This window comes from Xenopus laevis, chromosome 4S (genome assembly GCF_017654675.1).
Source record: "Xenopus laevis strain J_2021 chromosome 4S, Xenopus_laevis_v10.1, whole genome shotgun sequence".
In the NCBI taxonomy this organism is placed as follows: Eukaryota; Metazoa; Chordata; class Amphibia; order Anura; family Pipidae; genus Xenopus; species Xenopus laevis.
The window spans coordinates 125,265,989-125,285,668 of NC_054378.1; the positions used below are offsets into that span (position 1 = coordinate 125,265,989).

Consider the following 19,680-nt stretch of genomic DNA (forward strand, 5'->3'; position numbering starts at 1 on the left):
ATACCACTTCAGTCCTCACAACAATCACACAATGGCGGTGAAAAACAAATAAATTAAACTTCCCTCAGCTGCTGAATGAAACTCCAACCTGATTGCTAGTGGGAAAATTGGCCACACACAGAGAGACGGTTGGTCGATTCGGTTGATTTAGGCCTAAGGTGCCATTAGCAATGACAAAGTCATGAGTGGCAATAATACTAGGGTTTCACTTGATGTGTGTTACAAATCTAGGGTCTAGGGTCCTCCTAGTGTCCTGCTGGACCAGACCCACTCTAATTAATGTTGTATCTGATTTATATAAAGCAGGACAGGACTGCTGCTTACAATGGGGATCAGATAGGATCTGTGCAGCCACTGGGACAGAATGCTCTGTTATACAGATAGCTAGAATCTCAGCTGCCATAAAGCAGGGCAGGACTGCTGCTTACAATGGGGATCAGATAGGATCTGTGCAGCCACTGGGACAGAATGCTCTGTTATACAGATAGGTAGAATCTCAGCCATAAAGCAGGACAGGACTGCTGCTTACAATGGGGATCAGATAGGATCTGTGCAGCCACTGGGACAGAATGTTCTGTTATACAGATAGCTAGAATCTCAGCTGCCATAAAGCAGGACAGGACTGCTGCTTACAATGGGGATCAGATAGGATCTGTGCAGCCACTGGGACAGAATGTTCTGTTATACAGATAGCTAGAATCTCAGCTGCCATAAAGCAGGGCAGGACTGCTGCTTACAATGGGGATCAGATAGGATCTGTGCAGCCACTGGGACAGAATGCTCTGTTATACAGATAGGTAGAATCTCAGCCATAAAGCAGGACAGGACTGCTGCTTACAATGGGGATCAGATAGGATCTGTGCAGCCACTGGGACAGAATGTTCTGTTATACAGATAGCTAGAATCTCAGCTGCCATAAAGCAGGACAGGACTGCTGCTTACAATGGGGATCAGATAGGATCTGTGCAGCCACTGGGACAGAATGTTCTGTTATACAGATAGCTAGAATCTCAGCTGCCATAAAGCAGGACAGGACTGCTGCTTACAATGGGGATCAGATAAGATCTGTGCAGCCACTGGGACAGAATGTTCTGTTATACAGATAGCTAGAATCTCAGCTGCCATAAAGCAGGACAGGACTGCTGCTTACAATGGGGATCAGATAGGATCTGTGCAGCCACTGGGACAGAATGTTCTGTTATACAGATAGCTAGAATCTCAGCTGCCATAAAGCAGGACAGGACTGCTGCTTACAATGGGGATCAGATAGGATCTGTGCAGCCACTGGGACAGAATGTTCTGTTATACAGATAGCTAGAATCTCAGCTGCCATAAAGCAGGACAGGACTGCTGCTTACAATGGGGATCAGATGGGATCTGTGCAGCCACTTTTAGATTTAACATTACAATTGAATTAGATGCACAGATGATATTTCAGTGAGTATGTTTCTTAAACAAAAACGATAGTATACTTACAAAATTCATACTTAAAGGGTTTGCAACTTCTGCAATCTGGTTCCTAGGTTACAAATTCCCCTAGCAACCATGCATGGATTTGAATAAGAGACTGGAATATGAATAGGAAGATGAGTCATCAAAAAAGAAATAACAATACATGAGTAGCCTTACAGAGCATTTGTTTTTAGATGGGCCCCTGAAAACTGCAAAGAGCCAGAAGAAGAAGGTAAATAATTCAACTACTACTACAAAAAAAAAAAACTATATATAAAAAGAAATAATGAAGCCAAATTGAAAAGTTACTTAGAATTGGTCATTCTATAAAATACTAAAAGTTAACTTAAAGGTGAACCACCCCTTAAAACAACAGATCAATTGTATCAAATTAAGTGGCATATTAAAAAATCTTACCAAACTGGAATATATATTTATTTTCTAAAAAGAACAGCTCTCAATATATATGCTCCTAATACTGACAACAAATGTTTTTTCACAGATGTTTTGCAACGGCTTGATTCCTGGGGGGTTACAAATATCATTCTTGGTGGAGACACCAACGCGGTGTGGAACCATTATATGGATAAATCAGGTAATCCCACACCACACTCACAATCCAGAGCTAAACCCCTGCACACACTATGTGAAATGCTACACCTACAAGACACCTATAGATTCTTACACCCCACTACTAAAGACTATACCTTCTACTCGGGAGTCCATGAGACTCACTCGAGAATTGATTATATCTTTGTCTCACAGACGTTGCTCCCCAACCTAGCCGCTGCTAAAATATACCCCATAGATATTTCTGATCATGCTATGATATCGACTCAGTTGGAACTATCTAAGCCTCAATTACGCTCCACCAACTGGAGGTTCCCGGCATACTTGACCACTAATGAAGATTTCTCCTTATTTTTAAAATCCAATTGGGCCAATTATGTGGATGACAACATTGAGCATTGGGAAGACCCCCATCTACTTTGGGCGGCCTCAAAACCTGTTCTGAGGGGACATATTATATCTTATTTGATTCAAAAAAAGAAACATTTTCTCGAGAAATATACATTACTACAAAAAGAATTGACCAGACATTATACAGCTTTCAAACTCACTAACGCACAGGATGACAAAAATAAATACGATGAGACGAAGCAGCTTTTAGATACTTTATTGACTGATAAAGCACATACATCGTTGAATCACACAGCAAATAAATTTTATAGATGGGGGAACAAATCAGGTAAACTTTTAGCCAGAATAGCTGCAAAAAGATCAATTGACCCCTATATACGTAAATTACGAATCCCACAAGGGTGGACTAAAGATTCCGATCAAATAAAACACATTTTGACGACTCACTTTCGGAACCTATATAGTGCCCCGACGGATGATCCAATTGAGGGCCTTAAATTCTTGCAAGAAGCCGAGCTTCAAAAGTTGTCGGTCCAAGATAGAGAGATTCTTGACGCTCCTGTAACAAAAGAAGAAATTTCAAAAACAATTAAACAATTAAAAAATAATAAAACGCCGGGACCGGATGGTCTTTCTGCTGAATACTACAAATTGCTAACATCTGAACTCTCCCCTATCTTAACTACTCTATACAATAAAATTCTACAGGGCTCACCATTATGGCATGAAGCTAATGTAGCCAGAATAATATTGATTCCGAAAGAAGGTAGAGACCCAATGGACTGCACATCATATCGCCCTATATCACTACTTAATCAAGACATAAAAATTTTGACCAAAATAATGGCTGACAGATTACAACGCATCCTTCCTAGAATACTTACCGAACATCAAGTAGGCTTCCTCAAACATAGGCAACCAGTGCAAGCCCTTCGGAAGATACTCACAGCTGTATACTACTGTAACTTAGAAAAAAGGAAACAAGGAATATTATTAAAATTAGATGCGGACAAAGCCTTTGACCGGATTTCACATACACATATCCGACGATTATTAAAATTTCAACATATTGGACTTCAAATGTTCAACCTATTCAAAAGCCTATACTCTGACCCGTGCACTTATTTCACAGTAAATGGCCAAAATTCGGAGAGATTTCTGATTAGCAGGGGAACAAGACAAGGCTGTCCGCTCTCTCCATTATTATTCAACCTTGCTATAGACCCTCTATTACGACACTTCTTGCAATCTTCCAATATATCAGGTATTCCGATCAATCGAGCACGATTGAAAGTCACAGCTTTTGCTGATGACATATTGCTTTTTATACAAAACCCTCACACGGAAATCCCAACCATTTTGTCGATCATACACAGATTTGGATGCGTAGCAGGCTTTCGAATTAATACAGGAAAATCAGAGGCTCTCCAACTCCACGATACTTCATCACAAAATTGGCCCACTGACTTTCCCTTCAAAAAAGCTCAACATTACATAACATACTTAGGCATGAAAATACCTAAACACCACAAAGACACCTATAAATTAAACATTCGATCGATTATAGATAAGATACAACGAGACACACAACAGTGGAAGCATATTAATTTAACTTTTTAAGGTAGAATCCACTTTATTAAAATGATTCTGTTCCCCAAACTAACGTATCCGTTGCAAATGTTACCATATCGCATCAAACCCACTGACTTAAAACGTATCAATCATATATTTCGCACCTTTATTTGGCAGAATAAACGATCCAGAATCGGCATATTTAAACTACAACAACCAAAAAACTTGGGGGGAGTCAATTTACCGAATGTCAAGGAATACAATGAAGCAGCTCTACTTAGATATGCAGGGGATTGGTTAACACATAGGAATTGGTTTGCCGACACAGATCTAGACCAGTCCCACACAGAAGGCCTCACTTTAAATTACCTTCTTCACTCCCCACTCTCAGCGATTCCCCACTCTCTAAAAGATAATCCATTGTTTATAGACACTTACAAAACTTGGCAATCCCTACGAAGGAGACATCGACTGCCTCCATATCATTCGCTATATCTAACATGGTTAGGAAACAGGGACTTCCCTATGGGACTATCAAATCCGGTTCTATACGGTTGGCGAGATGCAGGATTAGATACAGTACGACATCTTACCAACAACAACCGAAACCTACTCTCCCCAATGGAACTAAAAGATAGATTTCCAGATACAAATCCTCACATATTTCTTAGAATGCAAATACTACACTTTGCTAGAAATAAGATCCACAAACTTAAAGACACTGCAGATAGTAATGTTATTGACAATCTCTGGAAAGAGAAAGCTACCATACGCTCGACTGCATGCATATACCACCTGCTGCGGACTAACATAGACTTAGACACAGACAAATCCCTCTATCTGAAATGGACAACTCTTACGCCACAAATTCCTACCGTCGAAATCTTACAATCTCACATACGCATAACCCGGTTACTGCCTAGCAGCAGATATCAAGAAATGGCTTTACAGCTTCTTCATAATTCTTATCTAACTCCTGAAAAACGATTTAAGATGGGAACCCTCCCCTCAGACAGGTGCACTAGATGCATGGCTCCTAAGGCAGATCTTCTCCACATGCTCTGGTCATGTCCTCGAATACAAATCTTTTGGCTGGAAGTAACCTCTTATTGGACACAAATTGTGAACAAACCGATCCGGCCCACTATAGACTGGGCCTTGTTTAGTACTGCTCACCATTACCCGAATCTAAATAAAGGGGAGAGACATTTGGCGGCTAGGTTGGCGGCGGCATCTCGAAAGACAATTCTACACCAATGGCTATCCGTGGAGGCCCCATCAATCACACTTATGAAACAGAAATTACACCACATATTTCATATGGACTGGCTTGAAGCCACGACAAAAAAAGATCAACAAGCCGGGAAATTTTTCTCCACATGGATCACTTACATTGGCAGTCTCCCCATACCACTCAGATATTTAACCACTTACACCTTCATGAATACGACGTGGTATGACACTGAAATTCTACAGGGTAACTCGCTCCTACTTGAAACAAATAACCATATTCAAAATATGCTGCACGAAACTGGACCACCTGCACGCTCGCCCCCCAGGAATCACCGTACTGATAGACTTTTGACATCTTACTTAAGGTAATCAAGCCTAGTCTGTTGAATTTTTCTCTCCTCCTATCAATACTCTGAACTGATCTCGAGACTTGTTTTCAGACATTGCGACATTGTGCATAGGAATATATTGTTATGTTAACTTTGAATTAATTTCCTTTTCCTTCTTTTATTGTTTTCTCTTTCTTTTTCCTCTTTATATGCATGTCCTTTTGACGCCAAAACTTATTGTACATCCATGCTTGGATGTGTTAAATGTCCAAAATATGTATGACATGCTTTGAAAATTTAATAAAAACACTTTGAAAAAAAAAAAAAAAAGAACAGCTCTCAATAGTAAAATCCAGGTTCCACTGAGACACATTCAGTTACATTGAGTAGGAGAAACAACAGCCTGCCAGAAAGCAGTTCCATCCTAAAGTGCTGACTCTTTCTGAAATCACATGACCAGGCAAAATGACCTGAGATGCACCTACACACCAATATTACAACTAAATACACTTGCTGGTTCAGGAATTCAATTTTATATTGTACAGTGAATTATTTGCAGTGTAAACAGTGTCATTTAGAAATAAAATCTACATCATAAAAATCATGATAGAATCCCTTTTAGTACTATATATACCTACTACAGCCTGTCTCTGCTCAGCACCCCATTTAAGGGGGTCTCCACTAAAACCTTATCTCCATAATGAAAGAAATTGCCTTTAATAAGCACCCCCATGGTCTCCTTTAGCCCAGTTTCTACATTAGAGGAGGGAATGTGCAGTTTGTGTACGTAATAAGTGAAGCAGAAAACTCCAGGCTGCACGAGTAGTAATTACCTGGGATTTCACAGGCAATAGAGATTTTTATTATAAAAATACACTTACATTAATTCATCAAAATATAACATAATATTAGCAAATCCAAAAGCCACAAACCCACCTATACATCCTCCTGCCCGCAGAGTCCATCCCTCTGTCCATAGGCAAAAGTCCGAAGAAAAACCCTCCAACCCACCAATTTACAAGGCCAAACTCGCAAAGTCTTGTTTTTGTCCATATGGCCTTTATATCACCCCTAAACACAAAAACAAGCCAGTCCTCGTACTCCAGGCTGGGCAATGTTACCACCATCACCCTGAGAAGAAAAGGAGAGCAGTATCAGAGTACTGGAGACAGTATTGATAAAAATACAACAGTTCCCCCATACAGCACATAACAAGAGGGAATGTTCATGAAAGAGAAAGGTACAACCCTCGCTTTCCGCTTTCCATTAGAGTTTGACCTCCTTATATCATTTGCCTTCAGGAAACTCAACTGAGCCAGAGTTGCTCTTACAATATTGTCAGGAGTAGCACCAGAATAGAAAAAAAGTTCTCCTACACCTTTGCTGCCAGATCTGGTATCGTGTACAGGCAATGATAATGTAGAGGGTCTCATGGTCCAGTAGATGTTGCCTGACAGAAACCCCATAGGCTGACTCTGTATAGGTCAAGTTTTTCAGGGCGGGAACTGTAAGAGCTGCGGCTAACTGACCATACACGTCTCTAGTCACGGCAACTGACCAGAAAGTGATCCTGGGTCTCTTCCTCTTCACAATCCCAGGGGCAATTTTTGCTATTTCACAGGCAATAGAGCTGGACAGGAGGCAGATCTGAAATTCAGGTGGATCACAGGACATTCAATTGCTTCATTGGAGAAATAATTCTCATAGGAAGATGAGAACATCCAGCCTCCAGGCTGCTGTAAGGAACAATCGGGTCCCTGCTGTTGTTGCTATTCTGTTACACACATGTGCAGGATTTACATGCTCAGTGGCTTGTTTGTTTTGCTAACGAGTGATTGCAAATTAGTCAACGGCTCAGTAGTAGGGAAGTGCTGTGTATTTCAGGATCTCAGCAGTTTAAAATAAAAATAAAGACAAGCAGTAAATTGTAGCAAATCAATATAAGAACATATCATTTATAGACAGCCCAGGAAAGGAACTGCCTGTGGAAATGTGCAATTGACTATGAAAATTAGTTGGGAGCACCCCCTTATTTTATGGACGTGAAAAAGAGCAGAAATGTTCCAGGTTGGTGGCTAATTAGGGCTAACTGAGCGGCACTTACCCTGCTGGCTATGAGACTGAAATCCACGGCACGGGAGCAGGCTGACAGCTTGGAGCCCAGGGGCAAGTGATATATCAGCAGCATTGTGTGTGTGTATATATGTATGTATATATGTATGTATGTATATATGTATGTATGTATATATATATATATATATATATATATATATATATATATATATATATATATATATATATATATATATATATACAGATTCCTTGTGTTCTTTTAAACTGGGGAATGAAGTTGGAGAATGAAGTGAATTTGGAGAATTAGTATTGCCACCCAAAACTGGTTCATATACCTTGTTTTAATGACTATTTTTCTATTGTAGGAATAACTAACTTTCACTGCATTCACAACGATCATGGCGTCCCACCATAACTAACCTGGGGGGGGGCCATAAGTTTACGATCCCTATAACAGACATCAGGTTTCAGCCTAAAGCAGGAACATTTTGTTTGCATGTTTGAAATATTATAAAAGCTGATAAAACCGATACTGCATGAGACATAAGTTCCAAACCTGAAGGCCTAGCTCAGTAGTTGGGGCTTAAATGAGAACTAAACCATAAAAATTAATGTGGCTAAAAATGCTACATTTTATTTACTTTACTTATTGCATGAGGCTATAGTTTGAGCTTGTCAATAGCAGCAATGATCCAGGACTTCAAACTTATCACAGGGGGTCACCATCTTGGAAAGTGTCTGTGACACTCACATGCTCAGTGGGCTCTGATTGGCTGTTGAGAAGCTAAGCTTAGGGCTCGTCACTAATTATCCAGCAGAAAATGAGCTTCCCTGGCTGTAATATAAGCTGATGCTACAGGTTTGCTGATTATTCAATTCTGATGCTAATTGCACTGGTTTCTGTGCTGCCATGTAGTAATTATGTGTATTAATTACTAATCAGCCTTATATTGTGACATTTCTATTCTATGTGTACTGTATATTGTGAGTGGGTCCCTAAGCTCAGTAAGTGACAGCAGCACAGAGCATGTGCAGTGAATCAGCAGAAAAGAAGATGGGGAGCTACTGGGGCATCTTTGGAGACACAGAACTTTACTGCTAAAGGGCTGTGGTTGCCTTGGGCTGGTACAGAAGCACAAAACATAATGTATAATGTTTCTAGCTTCTTATTTAGTTAAACTTTAGTTCTCCTTTAACAATGGATTATGGGACCCTGCATGAAGTCCAGTTCAGAGAGAGTGCTTATATGCTTGCTCGGGTATTACTGTATCTAGAGAAGCCATGATGTTTCGGTGGTGAAGAAGAAGCAGTTTGGGGCCCACAGGGACCCGAGGAACAGGGGCACTTCAGAAACACTGTGATCAGGGCAGCCATCAGGGGGGAACAGGGGGGAACAGGGGGGAACAGGTGGGAGAGTTGTAGGGGGCCCGAGGCTAAGGGGGGGCCCTGGCCACGCAACACTTACTTGATTAGCCGGGCCCTCATCTTTCTGAGAGCTGCTGACTTGGGGAAGGCATGGACGTTTAAGGGGCCCTGGTCACCAATTTTTCTTATAATGTGGGGGGGGGGGGGCCCTGGCAACCAATTTTGGCCACCAATTTTTTTTCTCATGTGGGGCCCTGGACACAAATGTTTTTTTTATGGGGGGGCCTTGATCACTAATATCTTTTTATTTTTTATTAATATGTGGGAACCCTAGCCAGCAATATTTTTTTTATTTTTTTACTGTGTGGTGGGGAAGTCGGACCTGTAGGTGGGGCTTGCGGTGGGCGCAGCCCAGGGGGCCCAGGAAATTTTGTCGTATGGGGCCCTGCGATTTCTGATGGCGGCCCTGACTGTGATCACTTGACAAAGGTGAAACATATATTGTCTCCATGTTTAGATAATCCCAAGTGCAGTAAACCTTTCTATTAACAGGGTCCTGACAAACAACATAATGCCCTGAGGGAAGTGGGGGTTGTTAGAGTGAATGTCTTTAGTTGCAAATGTTTAGGCAGCTGGATCCCCTCCTTCCATGCTTTCTCTTACCAAAGTCTGTGCAATGTCAGACTAGTGGGAGGCTTTGAATTGGATCATGATTGCCACAAGCCCAGTAGTACACTGCAATGATGGCCCCATAAGTCTTAGAGGAACGCTTCCATATTGGTTGTCATAGGCCAATATTAAAGGTGGTTCAAAGAAGACAACGGAGCCTACCTTGTTTTCAGTCCTGGCTGGCACTAAATGAGACACTTTAATAACTCAATAACTTTTAATAAAAAAGCAAGGTGCCTCATTATTTGTACACTCATGAAAAACATTATATGTTACATTTGTGGAAATGTTTCCTTACCCCGAGGTTCAGTCCATCCACTGCGCCTATTGCTGTGAGTCAGAGACACCTTTTGTTCTTTTGTATCACCACCCTGCAGTCTGACGATCTGTTTACACAAGAAAGTGGAGACAATAAGAAAACAAGTGGAAACATTAGAGTATCCCTTTCACCTTTTCTCATCTCCAGCTTGTAAAATCATTATTAGTGGTTTAGATAAGGGCCATTCATTATGCCTATACCGACAGCTAGAATCGTAGGATCTTAAAGAACCAATGTCTCTCTCTCTCTCTCTCTCTCTAAGAATAGTCGCCGGCGTCCAAGAATAGTCTCCAAGAATATTCGCCGGCGTCCAAGAATGGTCGCCAGCATCCAAAAACTAGACGCCAGCACCTCCAATGGGAGCAGAAACCTTTCCAATTTTTTGATTGAAACTTACCAGAAGCTGCTGCATTTCTCACCCTCGGCTTATACTCGAGTCAATAAGCTTTCCCAGTTTTTGGAGGTAAAATTAGGTACCTCGGCTTATACTCGGGACGGCTTATACTCGAGTATATACGGTAGTTATTACCAGCCAACATACATATATATATATATATATATATATATATATATATATATATATATATATATATATATATATATATATATATATATATATATATATATATATATATATATATATATATATAAGACTCTGTTTCTCCGGTGCCACATCATGTACTCAGTACCCACCAAGAGATGAGTGATCATTGCCGTTTATACTGAATTAAAGATGACACTTGTTAGTGTACAGAGATGATTTTACCAGTAGAACGGGATGACCTTTATGTGATGGGCAGCTAATAATAGGTTCCACTTTCTGGGAGCTATAGATGATATATACTTTAAGGTGGCAATTGGAATTCCTTTTTTTTTTTTTTTGGACAGGTCAAAGTTCATTTTTAAGACTCCTATGGGGAAAAGAAAATGAGATATGAAGATACGTCTGCAGCTCACCAATAACTTATCCATTAAACTTTCAGAGCAGGTTCAAGGCGCACAAGTATGTTATGCAATTTATTATGCTATTTAAGTAAAGGCTGAAAAAGTAAATATCACTAAGAATGTCTGTCTTTCTCTAATCCTGCCCTCTTTCTCTATAGGGGACCAAAGAATACTTTAGCCTCCTTATCACTGACTTTCCCCTTATTGCCACAGACTATAAAATCTACAGGAATGTGGGTTTGAGGAGAGAACAGTGAAGAGGCCCAATAAAATGTTCCACCTCCACCCATAAATACAGTGCTGCTGAATGTAGGGAGGGGGTCGTATACATAGGGGCAGCCACAGGTCTTTGAACTCTATAACTCAGGGGTCCCCAACCTTTTTTACCCTTGAGCCAGATTCAAATGTAAAAAGAGCTGGGGAGCAACACAAGCATTAAAAATATGTTCATGGGGTGCCAAATGAGGGATATGATTGGCTATTTGCTAGCCCCGATATGGACTGGCAGCCTACAGGAGGCTCTGTTTGGCAGTACATCTGGTTTCTGTCTCTAAGCCTGGAATTCATAAATAGGCCCCTGCTTTTGGGGACACTGGGAGCAACATACAAGGGATTGGTGAGCAACATTAAAGGTATACTGTCATGGGAAAACAAAAATTTTCAAATTGAATCAGTTAATAGTGCTGCTCCAGCAGAATTCTGCACTGAAATCCATTTCTCAAAAGAGCAAACAGATTTTTTATATTCAATTTTGAAATCAGACATATTGTCAATTTCCCAGCTGCCCCAAGTCATGTGACTTGTGCTCTGATAAACTTCAATCACTCTTTACTGCTGTACTGCAAGTTGGAGTGATATCACCCCCTCCCTTTTCCCCCCCGTTAGCCAAACAAAAGAACAATGGGAAGGTAACCAGATAACAGCTCCCTAACACAAGATAACAGCTGCCTGGTAGATATAAGAACAACACTCAATAGTAAAAACCCATGTCCCACTGAGACACATTCAGTTACATTGAGAAGGAAAAAAAGCAGCCTGCCAGAAAGCATTTCTATCCTAAAGTGCAGGCACAAGTCACATGACCAGGGACAGCTGGGAAATTGACAAAATGTCTAGCCCCATGTCAGATTTCAAAATTGAATATAAAAAAATCTGTTTGCTCTTTTGAGAATTGGATTTCAGTGCAGAAAAATGTGTTTTGAAAAAAAAAAAAAAATCCCATGACAGTATCCCTTTAAGCTCATGAGCCAATTGTTGGGGATCACTGCTATAATGAAATCCAGAATTATCTATAGAAAGGGAGTAGTGTGCAAAGCCTCTACAGTAACTTACCTCTCTTGCCTCACAGAGAAAATGCAACACTCTTATTACAATGAATGCAAAAAACATCCTGTCCCCTTTTAAATACACGTGTGCAGCAACCCCAACAAAAAATATGTGCATTAAAGGGTAACACCCAAAAAATAAAATAATTTAAAATAAAGTTCATCTGCTACTATTACCATTTTAAACATGTTTACATTGTTTCCACTGTATCATTTCTCAGAAGCTCTCATGTCAATATGAAAACCCACTCAACAAGTGCAACTGTAGGCATGCCCAGCCCAGTATGGATGTCCTATTAAAGATGAAGAAATGATAGTTTTTATCTGTCCAGGAGATTTTAAATATCTTGGTTAAACTAAATTAAAGAGATACTGTCATGGGAAAAAAAGTTTTTTTTCAAAACGCATCAGTTAATATTGCTGCTCCAGCAGACTTCTGCACTGAAATCTGTTTCTCAAAAGAGCAAAATGATTTTTTTTATATTTAATTCTGAAATCTGACATGGGGCTAGACATATTGTCAGTTTCCCAGCTGCCCCCAGTCATGTGACTTGTGCTCTGATAAACTTCAGTCACTCTTTACTGCTGTACTGCAAGTTGGAGTGATATCACCCCTTCCTTTCCCCCAGCAGCCAAACAACAGAACAATGGGAAGGTAACCAGATAGCAGTTCCCTAACACAAGATAAAAGCTGCCTTTAATGAAACATGGATTGATAAGAATCAGTGACTCCACTTCCAGAGTTGCTTTCAGAACATATAACAACCCGAAAAATAAAACAGTTACAAATAGAAAACAATAGAAAAAAATATTTATTTTGTGGTGAACTGAAAACAACTGAAATTAAAAAAAAAGTTTTGGAAGGTGAACAAGCGATTTAAAGGAGAACTAAAGCCTAACTAAAGAAGTAGGTAGAAATGTTGTAGATGATGTTTTATGCTTCTGTACCAGCCCAAGGCAACCACAGCCCTTTAGCAGTAAAGATCTGTGTCTCCAAAGATGCCCCAGTAGCTCCCCATCTTCTTTTCTGCTGATTCACTGCACATGCTCTGTGCTGCTGTCACTTACTGAGCTTAGGGAGCCACTCACAATATACAGTACACATAGAATAGAAATGTCACAATATAAGGCTGATTAGTAATTAATACACATAATTATTACATGGCAGCACAGAAACCAGTGCAATTAGCATCAGAATTTAATAATCAGCAAACCTGTAGCATCAGCTTATATTACAGCCAGGGAAGCTCATTTTCTGCTGGATAATTAGTGACGAGCCCTAAGCTTAGCTTCTCAACAGCCAATCAGAGCCCACTGAGCATGTGAGTGTCACAGACACTTTCCAAGATGGTGACCCCCTGTGACAAGTTTGAAGTCCTGGATCATTGCTGCTATTGACAAGCTGAAACTTTAGCCTTGTGCAATAAGTTCAGTATATTAAATATGGCAATTTTAGCCACATTCATTTTTAGGGTTTAGTTATCCTTTAAACAGTAACACAGTAGAAACAGTCTGTTGGAAAAAGGGGTCCAGCAAGTGATATATGTTGAACTCATGGGAATAACCTTTAAAAGAGTATTTTATGAAGTCGAGAGAGAAGAACAGAGCACAGACACAGATTCCCAGCAAGGGTCACAATAACACTGTATATACATAAAGCAGGAACAGAGTATAGCTGTGTGGATCACTACATAAACTTCACAGCAGATGTCAGTCTAGTAACTGGCTGTCAAGGAATGCTGGGAGTTGTAGTGCAGCATCAGCTCAAAGACTCACTCATGTCTGAGACAGCAAAAATACAATACTATTATTGTACAGGTATGAGATCCTCTTATCGCTGCTCATCTTCATATATGGAAAAAATGATCAGGAAATGAATTAGGTATTAAGATCAGTGTCAGGTTAGTGGCTTTTATTGCTAATATTGAAATAATTGTGCATAAATGCAGTTATCCACAGAAACCAATCATGAGCTTCATATGTGTTAAAGCACCCAGAAAAGAGGTTAGAACTGAGTCTTCACTTAGCTGGTACAGGTATGGGATCCATTATCCGGAAATCCCTTATGCAGAAAGCTCTGAATTACTGACAGGCCTCCCATGGACTCTGTTTTATCCAAATAATCCTCCACCCAAGTACAAAGGAGATTAAAGGGGAACTTATACTTGTAGGGGATGTACATCTTTATATTAACTGTTAGTATTACGTAGAGAGGGATATTCTGAGACAGTTTGCAATTGGTTTTCATTTTTTATTATTTGTGTTTTTTGAGTTATTTAGCTTTTTATTCAGGAGCTCTCCAGTTTGCAATTTCAGTAATCTGGTTGCTGGGGTCCAAATTCCCCTAGCAACCATGCACTGATTTTCATAAAAGACTGGAATATGAATAGGAGAGGCCTGAATAGACAGATGAGTATTACAAAGTAGCAATAACAATAAATGTGTAACCTTACAAAGTATGTGTTTGTTTCAAAGCTTCAAAGAGTCAGAAGAAGAAGGCAAATCTAAACAAAAAAATAAAAATGAAGGCAAGTTGAAAAGTTGCTGAGAATTAGCCATTCTATAACATATTAAAAGTTAACTTAAAAGTGAACCACCCCCTATAATACAACTTCTCAATAGACATTCACATGACTCCCAACATTTTGGAAATGAAAAGAGGGACAAAAAAGTTGCCGCGCATAGCGTGGTGATTTTTTGACCACGCCCATTTTTGTGGTCACACCCCCTAATTACCATGTTCATTTTACAAAATTTCGCAGATTATAAAAGTTTGAACATATTTCTGTTTTTTTCAGTCATTACAGTTTTGAAAGAAGGTGAATTGCCATTTAAGATGTGAGTCTAACTTCTCCCAAGGGACCTCCTTATCTTATATAGTTACAATTATTTATTTGCTTATCAAGATATAGTTGAATTGTTACAAAAGTATCTTATCTTATGTTGTGGCTGTTCTGGGCTCTCTGCCAAAAGCCAATTAAGTGAGACACTTTGTTTCTATTTCTGGCTGTTCAGTGCAGAGAAAAACTGGACTTCCCAGTACAAATGAGGGAATGCAGGTTGAACTGTCAAAAGAGGGACTGTCCCTGTAAAAACAGGACAGTTGGGAGGTATGTCATAATTCCACATTTTAACTTACTTAAATAATACTACGAATAATAATAAAGTTAAAAAAATAAAGGAAGAGATCACCTGACCAGAAATACTGCAGCTCTAACTGTAACAGGAAGAGATCACCTGACCAGAAATACTGCAGCTCTAACTGTAACAGGAAGAGATCAGCTGACCAGAAATACTGCAGCTCTAACTGTAACAGGAAGAGATCACCTGACCAGAAATACTGCAGCTCTAACTGTAACAGGAAGAGATCAGCTGACCAGAAATACTGCAGCTCTAACTGTAACAGGAAGAGATCACCTGACCAGAAATACTGCAGCTCTAACTGTAACTGGAAGAGATCACCTGACCAGAAATACTGCAGCTCTAACTGTAACAGGAAGAGATCACCTGACCAGAAATACTGCAGCTCTAACTGTAACTGGAAGAGATCACCTGACCAGAAATACTGCAGCTCTAACTTTAACAGTAAGAAGTGTGGAAGCAAAACACACAACTTTGTCTGTTAATAAGTATGTTTTGTATGGTATGTTTTTGTGCACCGTGAATCCTACGATCCCAGGGGGCGGCCCTTATTTTTTAAAATGGCAATTTTCTATTTATGATTACCCAATGGCACATACTACTAGAAAAGTATATTATTATGAAAATGGTTTATTTACATGAAGCAGGGTTTTACATACGAGCTGTTTTATACAATATCTTTTTATAGAGACCTACATTGTTTGGGGGGTATAGTTTGCCTTTAAATACAATTGCTATTTACGGCAGTATCTGTTTAGCTGTTTATTGCCACTGCACTGCTGCTTCTGACTCCTGAACATGTGCAGCACAAGTCACAACTGTCCTGCTATCCACAGTGTTTCAGGGGCGCGAACGAGAGAAGATTACACAGCAGTTGTGCCTTCATTTTAGAAAACACCCAGTCAGATCAGCCGCCGCAGAACAGCAAAGCGAAGCCTGAGACGCTCGAAGCGCTGCACTTCCGCATTACGCCGACAAGGCCGGAAAAACGCTCAGACGTAGCCACGGGCAACAAGCCGGAAGCCTTACATCATAGGCCGAAGCTAAACACGTGTCCCAAGACTCGCGCCAGTGAACGCAAACAGAGAGAGACTTTACTCTACCAACCAATCAAACGCTGTGTGGCACTGTAATCCCCGGTGATAGGTCAGTAGAGCGTGTCTCGCAGCTGCGTGTGTGATTCCGCTGAAGGACTTGTATTGTTTAGTCTGTTGCTGCCCTCCTGTGGCGTCTCTCTGAGCTGTCATACAGTTCTGTCTATCCGCTCTCTGACTAGAGCAATGAATAGGCCCTTCCTCCTGTTTAACCAAGTTAACTTCTACTTTGTTCTCCTCACGAGTCGCGTTCTGATCCACTCCATATTACCCGGCCTATTTAGTCTGGTTACAGTTGCGCGCTATGGATTTTATTAGAGTTTGTCTTTCTCCTCTAGCCCCGCCCCCAAGCTACAGTGACCTTTAACCCCTCTCCTTTTGATCACTTCCGGTGTGTAGAGTTATTGCCTGTGTTTGTTGCTCTCCAACTCCCTATTCAGTTCCAGCCCTGTCTGTGACATATTCCCTGGCCAACTGCATTCACTCACAGTAACACAGTACGTTAGGTTGGAAAAAAAAGACACTGGGACCAGTCTAGGGTTGCCACCTAATCGGTATTTTACCGGCCCGGCCAGTAAAAATGATGGTTGATCCCAATGTTATTTATAGGGAAAAAAGATAAATATAAAGGAAGGCCGGTATATTTCCCCAGAAAAGGTGGCAACCCTAGACCAGTCCCTGGACCAACTTGTACTATGAGCTATCTCCCATATCCCTGTATTCCCTCACTTGCTAAACACCATCCAACCCCTTCTTATACCTATCTAATGTATCAGCCTGTACCACTGATTCACTTCCCAGCTCTCCCTGTAACACCCCTTTCCCTCCTATAATCTCATTGGCTCCCTCCTGTCTGCTGGGAGGAGCTACTGGTGAATAAAGCATCCGACCCTTCCTTGTACCTATCTAATGTATCAGCCTGTACCACTGATTCACTTCCCAACTCTCCCTGTAACACCCCTTTCCCTCCTCTAATCTCATTGGCTCCCTCCTGTCTGCTGGGAGGAGCTACTGGTGAATAAAGCATCCGACCCTTCCTTGTACCTATCTAATGTATCAGCCTGTACCACTGATTCAGGGAGACAATTCCACATCTTCACAGCTCTCACTGTAACAAACCCCTTCCCAATATTTAGGCAGAACCTCTTTTCTTCTAATCGGAATGGGTGACTTTGTGTCAGCTGGAAAGACCTACTGGTAAATAAATCATTAGAGAGATTATTATACGATCCCCTTATATATTTATACATAGTTATCATATCACCCCTTAAGCGCCTCTTCTCCAGAGTGAACATCCCCAATTTGGCCAGTCTTTCCTCATAGCTAAGATTTTCCTTTTACCAGCTTAGTTGCCCTTCTCTGTCCCCTCTCTAATACAATAATGTCCTGTTTGAGTGATGGAGACAAAACTGTACGGCATATTCTAGATGGGGCCTTACCAGTGCTCTATACAGTGGGACCCCCTCCTCCCGTGACTCTCTGCTCCATTTAATACAACTCAAGACCTTATTTGCCCTTGATGCTGCTGACTGGCATTGCTTGCTACAGCTAGAGTTGCCACCTGGCCGGAATTTTACCGGCCTAGCCGGTAAAACACCTGCCAAGGCCGGAGCCGGTATTATAAATTTACTGGCAATGCAGTTGCCGGTAATTTGTAATACCCTTTAAAAAGCCCCTGGCCTGCCCCCATTTCGTACAGAACTGACCTTTTTTCCAGCGCTGTGGACATCTCTGCGATGTTGCTCCGCCCCTTTGTGGCACACCGCATAGCTCCACCCCCTTTTGCAGTGGCGTAACTACCAGGGGAGCAGGGGGTGCGATTGGGCCAGTGCCTGCACCCCCTCAGGGCCCCCCGGCAGCTAATGTGCCACTGACTTCTTCAGTAATTGCAGGTGTACAGGCTGCACGTCCCGCGCCAGGGCCCGCTCCCCTCTAGTTATGCTACTTTTGCGTCACAGACCGCCCCTTTTGGTGCCCGCCTCCCACTGGCCGGTAATATTTTTGAGTAAAGGTGGCAACCCTAGTTACAGCCAAGTTTATCATCTACAAGGACTCCAAGGACCTTTTCCATATTGGATTTGCCTAGTGCAGTCTGCCCAGATTGCCAATTTGACATGAACCTGCTGCAAGGAGAAGATCCATGTTTAAAAGATTTTCACAGTTTTGCAACACATTTCATCAAGATCTGCATTCTGGTGGAGCTCTGCTGTCTCTACAGGTATATACATTCCAGCCCAGATCTAAGCAAACTATCCCATAGTTACATAGTTAAGTTGGGTTGAAAAGAGACCAAAGTTCATCAAGTTCAACCCCTCCAAATGAGCCCCAGTGCATCTATACACTCACATATAAACTATATACAATATATACCAACATATATACTAATTGCACATTTTAGTATCACCATATGATATTCTGCTTGTCCAAGAAATCATCCAAGTCCCTCTTATAGTCATTAACTGAATCAGCATCACAACATCACCCGGCAGTGCATTCCCCAACCTCACTGTCCTGACTGTGATGAACCCCCTACTCTGTTGCTTTAAATTAAACTTCTTTTCTTCTAGTCTGAAGGGAGTGGCTCTAGTGCAGTGATCCATGTGTATTTTTGTATTGTTGCTCGTGGCTCAACAGAGTCTGTACCTGAGAAAGAATCATGGGATTCTGAAATTCCAAGTTCTTCTTCTCCAGGCTCCATGTCCAGAAGGGACAATTCTGGTGACTAAAGAAAGAACATGCGCTGCTCCCAGAATTTAAATTTCCACTGCTGTGTAGAGACAGTAATACCTGGAAATACTAAGCAAGGTGTCACATACAGTACCTGGCTCCATAGCTCAGTGGTTAGAGCACTGGTCTTGTAAACCAGGGGTCGTGAGTTCAATTCTCACTGGGGCCTGAGCTTTCTTTATAGGTAACGTTGTTATTAATTAACAGTATATAAATAACCCTGCCAAAAGTTAAAAATAAGGAGAAAAAAACCCGCTATCTGCCTATAAAGCCCTCTAAAATACGCTTAAAGAGTAATTATGTCCCCTCACAAGCGAAAGTTGGCCAGATCTCGATCGGATGGGACGAAAAACCCCGTCGGATCGCGGCCACATCTATTCGTAGATGCGGTCCCGTGATCCGACTGCCCATTACTATTCGTTAGGATCCGATCGTTGGGCCCGTTGGATCCGATCGTTATCGCCAAACGAGCGGATCTCTCCATGTATGGCCACCTTAAGTCTAAGTAAAAAAAA

The 19,680-nt window shown here is 41.1% G+C and overlaps 1 non-coding gene across 1 annotated transcript; it reads left to right on the forward strand.

Moving 5' to 3' along the window:
* Positions 1-19,261: 19,261 nt before the first annotated feature.
* On the forward strand, positions 19,262-19,334 carry trnat-ugu. The gene has a single exon. It is a non-coding gene; the product is annotated as a tRNA-Thr (tRNA).
* Positions 19,335-19,680: the final 346 nt, after the last annotated feature.